A 6,594-nucleotide genomic window follows, 5' to 3' on the forward strand; every position below is an offset into this window, starting at 1 on the left:
CAGCACGGCACCAGCACGGCACCAGCACGACACCCGCACGGCACCGACACGGCACAGTATTTTGTTTTTATCATTTTCATTAGTATTGTCCCATATAGAAGACATTGATTCTACTAATTAAATTAGTGTTACCATATCATATTTAAAGCTAGAACTTTTCCTCTTTTAACCTTAAAAATATCTCTGTACACAATAAAAATCGGCGCCGACACGAGTGGACCGATTGCTTCCCACCGGCATGCCGTTGCCGGCAACGACACGATACCGAAATATCGGCGGGTGTGAAAGGATTCTATTTGTTTACGTGTAATTACAGGTCCACCGATATCGGCGTCGTGTCGCTGCCGTGTCGGTGTCGGCAGAAAACGCCCTTAGTCTACTGGTTCAATATTATTACTAATGGATTATAAAATGACAACTACGTTATTATCATTAATCCAGACAAAGTATCATATGGAGAGAAATTAGGAAGGTATAATATACGAATTGTTAATGAAGTTGCAATTATTGTAGCAACCAACTTAAACGTCGAGATATACATAGACAACGCAGAGGTAACAGGACACAGATGATTCCAGGCAATCATCGTTCTTACGATGCTTTGCTATATCCATTAATATTTTGGAAAGGAGAAGATTTAAACATTAAACAAAGAGATCCAGTGACAAGTACAGCTTATATCGTGAATTATTTTATTTTTTGTGCAAGCAATATAGTTGCATTTTATTTATCCTCTTACTGCACAGCCGCAGAAATTAACAAGAAAGTTAGAGCGATTAACTTCTATGTAAACTGTTTGATGATACGTACCATTAGAGATAATGACATGACCCGATACCGCCAGCTATTTCATCAACAAATTATTGATATGTATGAGAAACTTGAATATGAATGATTACGATACTTTAACTTTTATCAAGAGAAGCTTCTTTCAGCGGACTACGTACATTTGCTTGATTTTATCATCAGTTACGTAGATGGAACAACTGTTGTCAACAATCTCAGTACACATATGTTTCGGTACACTCAGTATGAAAAATGACATTTGAACCGGACAATGCCTCTTGGGTCTGCTATTAGAATATATTCATATTAAACAACAATTAAATAGTATTTTTAGGTGTGGAACTTCAAATCATTGAAATATTAGTTTACAAAATATTCCTGTGAATAACTAAAATTAAATAATAGAAGTTAAAATAATGTTTTTCATTTGTTATAGTTTTTGTCTAGCAGGTTTTTATAACTAGCAAATAAAAAAGTCCGAAACCTTAAATAACTATGCGGCCAACGGTCTATTTGGTGAATACACATAATACGATTTTCATTTCATTCCATATTCAGACAAGAGTTTAAAAAGCGCGAAACTGGTCGAAACGTTGCTGGATATTTTTACATAAAACATTTAAAATTAAACTGTCATTTCAATTTCAAAGCCGCCTGTTCTATTTTAGTGTTAACGCCGAATGTGCGGTATTAAAAATTGAACATTTGTATGCGAGAGTTCATTGTTTCTTTTTATTTCATTTAAAATATCGCATAGAATTAAAATGTACAGCTTGAATACGTTTAAATTAAATTGAAATGGTTGCCGTATCTATTATAGCTTCTTGTAATTTAGGGGTTCTATTTTGAAATATAGTTACAATATTTTTACAATGATAATGTTATTGATAATAATATATTTGTTATAGTAAAATTGTTTTATAGGGATATTTTTGTATTATTTAATTATTGATGTATTCAATTGTTTTGTCCATTTTAAATTTGTTTTTATATTTAACTTAAGGCATACGATTTTGGATATATTTTGTATAGTATTTCGTATAGTATATTTTTTACTATTTATCTGACCAATACATAATTTCATCTATAGGTAATACCACCGAAATATTACCACACCAAATAGACATGACGTTTTATATGATGATACAAACTCCTTCATCGATCTGATATTCTCTGATGAGAGTGATGTTTCTCTGATTTGTTCACTGATACAGATGTTGAAGCTGCTAGCATTCTTCAAGATATTTCGTATTGTATAACCATGTGGCCTGAGAATCTATCAATAAAAAACAATATACTAACAATCTGTCTGTCTGGTATCGAGAATACAACATTATGAATTAGAACTTTAGAACATTGGAATATTTGCGGTAGAAACTCCATAGTAAAACAATTTATAGAAAGTCTAGTAGTACCAACAGAAAGCTGAGAAGTAGTCAGGAATGTGGGAAATTTTCTTTTTTTCGTATTTCACTATAATATGATTTACAGTTTGTTTTTATTTTACCGGTCTCATGCTGAATTATTTCGAAGTCGCTGTGTATGAATCCTGAGCCACAATATTAATGCCGGTTGTCCGAAAACTTACAAATGCTAGGCTTGTGAATAATTTTTTTATGTGCCTTTAATTGTATTAATAAGTTCCTACTTGCTTCGTAGATACGGTGGTGCAATTTGAGTTAATACGGGGAAACATACTATAGTGTAGCTTTTACAGCCCTTCTTATCAATACCATTGCATCGTATAATTGTGGGCATGGACAGCTGTACTATATGTAGAAGCTGTTTGAGGATACATCACTCCACAAATATATCCGGATTTGGCGCATACGCATACTGAGTTCCATTTCATTTAAAACAGGATAAACCGAGTGTCGCGCATACGGCTTTATTTACTTTTTTTATCGTAATTATTAGATTTAATGTCGAAAATATATATAAGCAGGTAAATAAGTTCAGGAGGTAAGTAAAAATGGTAAAATTTTGCAAATAACACATATTAATTCAAAAAGTATTGAATAAAACGAAGTAATAAAAACGTACACTTATTTTATTTTTAAAAAATCATATTACACATCATCATTATTTATTTTAATAAATATACACAAATATTATAAATAATTGATTTCATGTTGAAACTAAATGAAAATATTTTGAAATTACACATTTTAATTAAAAAATTATTGAACAAAATGAAATAATAAAGAAACATTTTATGTGCTTTTCTATTTTTATGAAAACACTAATTTTTTAAAATAAATTACATATTTGATCAACTAACAAGAACACCAAGAACCATATAAATAAACATTACCATAAAAAATCGTTTAGATCAAATCCAGCCAATATAGTTAAAACCAAACGAAAAAGCCACCACTATATATGAAAACAGTGAAATTCTCCTAAAAATCTCCATATTTGCCCAACTACGATCGCTAATATTCTGAATCCACAAACCCCACTAATGAATTGACTACCTCCAGCTTTCGATTAACATATTGTACATTTACTAGCCTAAAATAAGAAATCTCACTCAAGACATCATTATTTCTATATATTTATATAACAGTAATTTATTTACTTATACTCTTATATAAAAATGCAATTTATTTTCTTTGGCATTAGATCATAAGGGTGTCCTTGATAGTTTTATATTTTGTTTATTTGATCCGGGTCTACTTATGTTAGCAAATTTAATTATTTCACAGTATCACTATGTCATTTTGCCAAAAACCTACAAATACAATCCCATAAGATGTTCACGTGCGAAGTTCTAGCAGCGATGACCAATAAACTACAACGAATATCTGGCAACCCCGAGATGTTGATCTCGCATATCTTTGAAGAGTACTTTAGATTATTGCTTGGTTCATACGTGTCACTATCAACAGCCCAAGCGTCGATCAGATAACACTACCCCACTTTTCATTTCTTTTTATTTTGTATATTTTATATAACGTCAACAAATAACAGTGACGTCATGTAACCATCACTATTTTATATCATTCCACTTCTATTCACCGAGCCATAAGCCCCAAAATATGAACCATTGACAAATACACAATAATTATTTATTAATAAGGGGTGGGGCTACCTTTACTTTTACCCCCACATACTTGACTGAATGAAACAAGCAAGCCGAAAAAAGGAGAAAATCTATTTCCGGAAATATCCAACCAACTGATCATATATGCGCAATTTCGCCTTCCTATTGTGGATAGACATTCGCAAATAATCCAAAATTTAATCAGCGTTTAATGTCGAGATGGTTGACATACATATTATGACATGCTATAAGACCAGCTTATATTGATCTTAACTCGTTCAGCCTGAAACGAAACCAGGAGTTAATCAAGTGGTAAAGGCAATAGGAATGTCCTCCTACTGTTGCGATAGCCGCGGGTTCGAATCTTGCAGGGGCATGGTCTTACATCTATGTTTGTGATTGTTTAATATTTGTGATTGTCCTAAGCAAGAGTGTAAAATCCGACCAGGAAAATGATCCCAGTCACGCCAGTAACCAGGATGGGTAAGGCCAGATGTCTTCTGGGATGATTTCTAAGTTGGTCACTCGCAAGTCGGAGGGCCGACGCAGATCAAATATTTCCTGGATTTAGCTACGTGAATTGGTAATTGAGATTATGTTAAAATCCATTATTCATTAAAATGTCATTTTTTCCATGATTGACAAATATACGCAAATATTTCTTCGCAGTTGTTTTTTTGAAATATTCAGGTATAATAAAATTTAGTTTCTAAATATTGGGAAAAGTTATAACATATATATACAACATATAGAACATATATAGCATATGGAACCGCAATATCTCAGAAATTGTTTTTCTTAATAAAACAAGCAAGAAAACAAATGAGACCATTTTTGGAGATGATTTTTAATATACAATCTAGGATAGAGCTACATTTGAAAAATTTTCCTTTGACCTTGAACCCAAGGTCTTTATTAAATTGACCGAACTATGTCACTCATTTCCACCTTAAACAACTTGATTTGATTAGTATGGTCCTTATATTTTGTTAGATTATTTATAGTTTAATGTTATACATTTAGCAGTCATTTAAAAAAGCAGAGTTTTATAAGATTTACTTATATTTATTTATTTTATCTAAAAACTAATATTCCACATTGTTATTCGCGATTAATTAATTTTAAGACACAATTAGCATACCCTTAATTAGCTCCAGATTTGCTGTTGTATGAAAACGATTGGAAATAGGCACGCGCTCTGTTTGTTTACGATATCGCTGATTTCATGGCCTGTTCTCAATTAAACCAATTAAATTACAGCCTTTAGCACGGGCGTATCACGAAACGAATTTATGAAACGAACTTGCAAACAGCACTGAATATATATCATTATTATTGACAATATTTGTATACTTGATACATTTTACACAAATATAAAATTAATATTATTAAGGAGATATTCCGTTAGTTTAAAATAACTCAGTGTTTGTAAATTTATTAGGTCTATAAATTAGTTTTAAAACATATCTATTTAGATTCATAGGCTTGTTCAATTACATCTGTTATTTTAATTTTGTTTGTAATATTTCTTCCTTTCGACAGGCACCATCGAAAATCTTCTGCAGTTTGGCTTATTTGGCTTTTAATGCGTCTATCGATGCCTATTTCGGTTTCTCCATCACTGATCGAAAGTACTTAAACTATGACACTTGCTATAACGGGGTACTGTTGATATCGGTAACAGCAGAAGACTCGTCATATTTCAATAAATTGATCATTTCTCCATTAATATTTAGGTCATATGAGTGAAATAAAAATAATAATATTCTCCAATAGTCCAAGAGACTTATTTTTCAGAAGTTTGCGTAAACTGAACATGTTTTCCCACTAGCCTTGATAATATTTGGTATCACCTGGCCCCCTCCTGACTTGTTGGCTCCATATAGTATTTCTATTGATACAAGTATTCCTATCTCCAAAGTATTTGATGTCACTTACAATATTTACATTTCGAGCCAGTAGAAAAGGGTCTTACCTTTTCAGTAGCCAGATGGTACATTTTAAAAATTATCCAAAGTTGCGTTTAATGTCGAGATGGTTGACATATCATGACATGCTATATGTGCTTTTCCATTGCCTCAATACCAAAATCGCTTGAAGGGTTATCAACCAGCTGATATCGATCTTAACTCATTCAGCATCAAACATAATTTAACACTGCAGATCAAATATTTCCTGGATTTATCCAAGTGAGTTGGTAAATGAGAGTGTCTTAAAATTCATTGTTCATCAAAAGGTCTTTTAATGAAGCCAAAAATTGACAAATATACGCAAATATTTCTTCGCAGTTTTTCCTTGAAATATTCAGCCATACCGAAATTCGGTTCTTAAGTTTTGGGAACAATTCCTTGGGTTAATTTCAGCAGCCCTCTCTAGGTATATTTGTTCCATAAGTCTACGTATTCATTCATACGTATCTTGGGGAGAGCGGCGACTGATATGTTACAGTATTATAGAAGGTAATCCATGGTAATACGTACACTTCAGGCTATTAATAATATTAATTTAAAAAGTATAAGAGTTTTTCCTTTCCCAGCTCTGACAACGACGGTCTGTAACCGTACTAACATTTAAGACAACCAGAAAATTGTGGCGTATAAAGTAACAGATGTTTTAAATTGAGATATCGAATAAAATCCCGAAGCATTAAAAATCAATAAATAAGCATAAATATTGATAAAATAATATTCAATAAGTTTATTTGTTTTGATTTCATTAATTAGTATGGATGAAAATGCAAATCAATATTTGAAGTCAAACGA

This window comes from Rhynchophorus ferrugineus, unplaced genomic scaffold (assembly GCF_030347505.1).
Source record: "Rhynchophorus ferrugineus isolate W39M unplaced genomic scaffold, kcgeb_rfMv2 rfM3, whole genome shotgun sequence".
NCBI lineage: Eukaryota > Metazoa > Arthropoda > Insecta > Coleoptera > Curculionidae > Rhynchophorus > Rhynchophorus ferrugineus.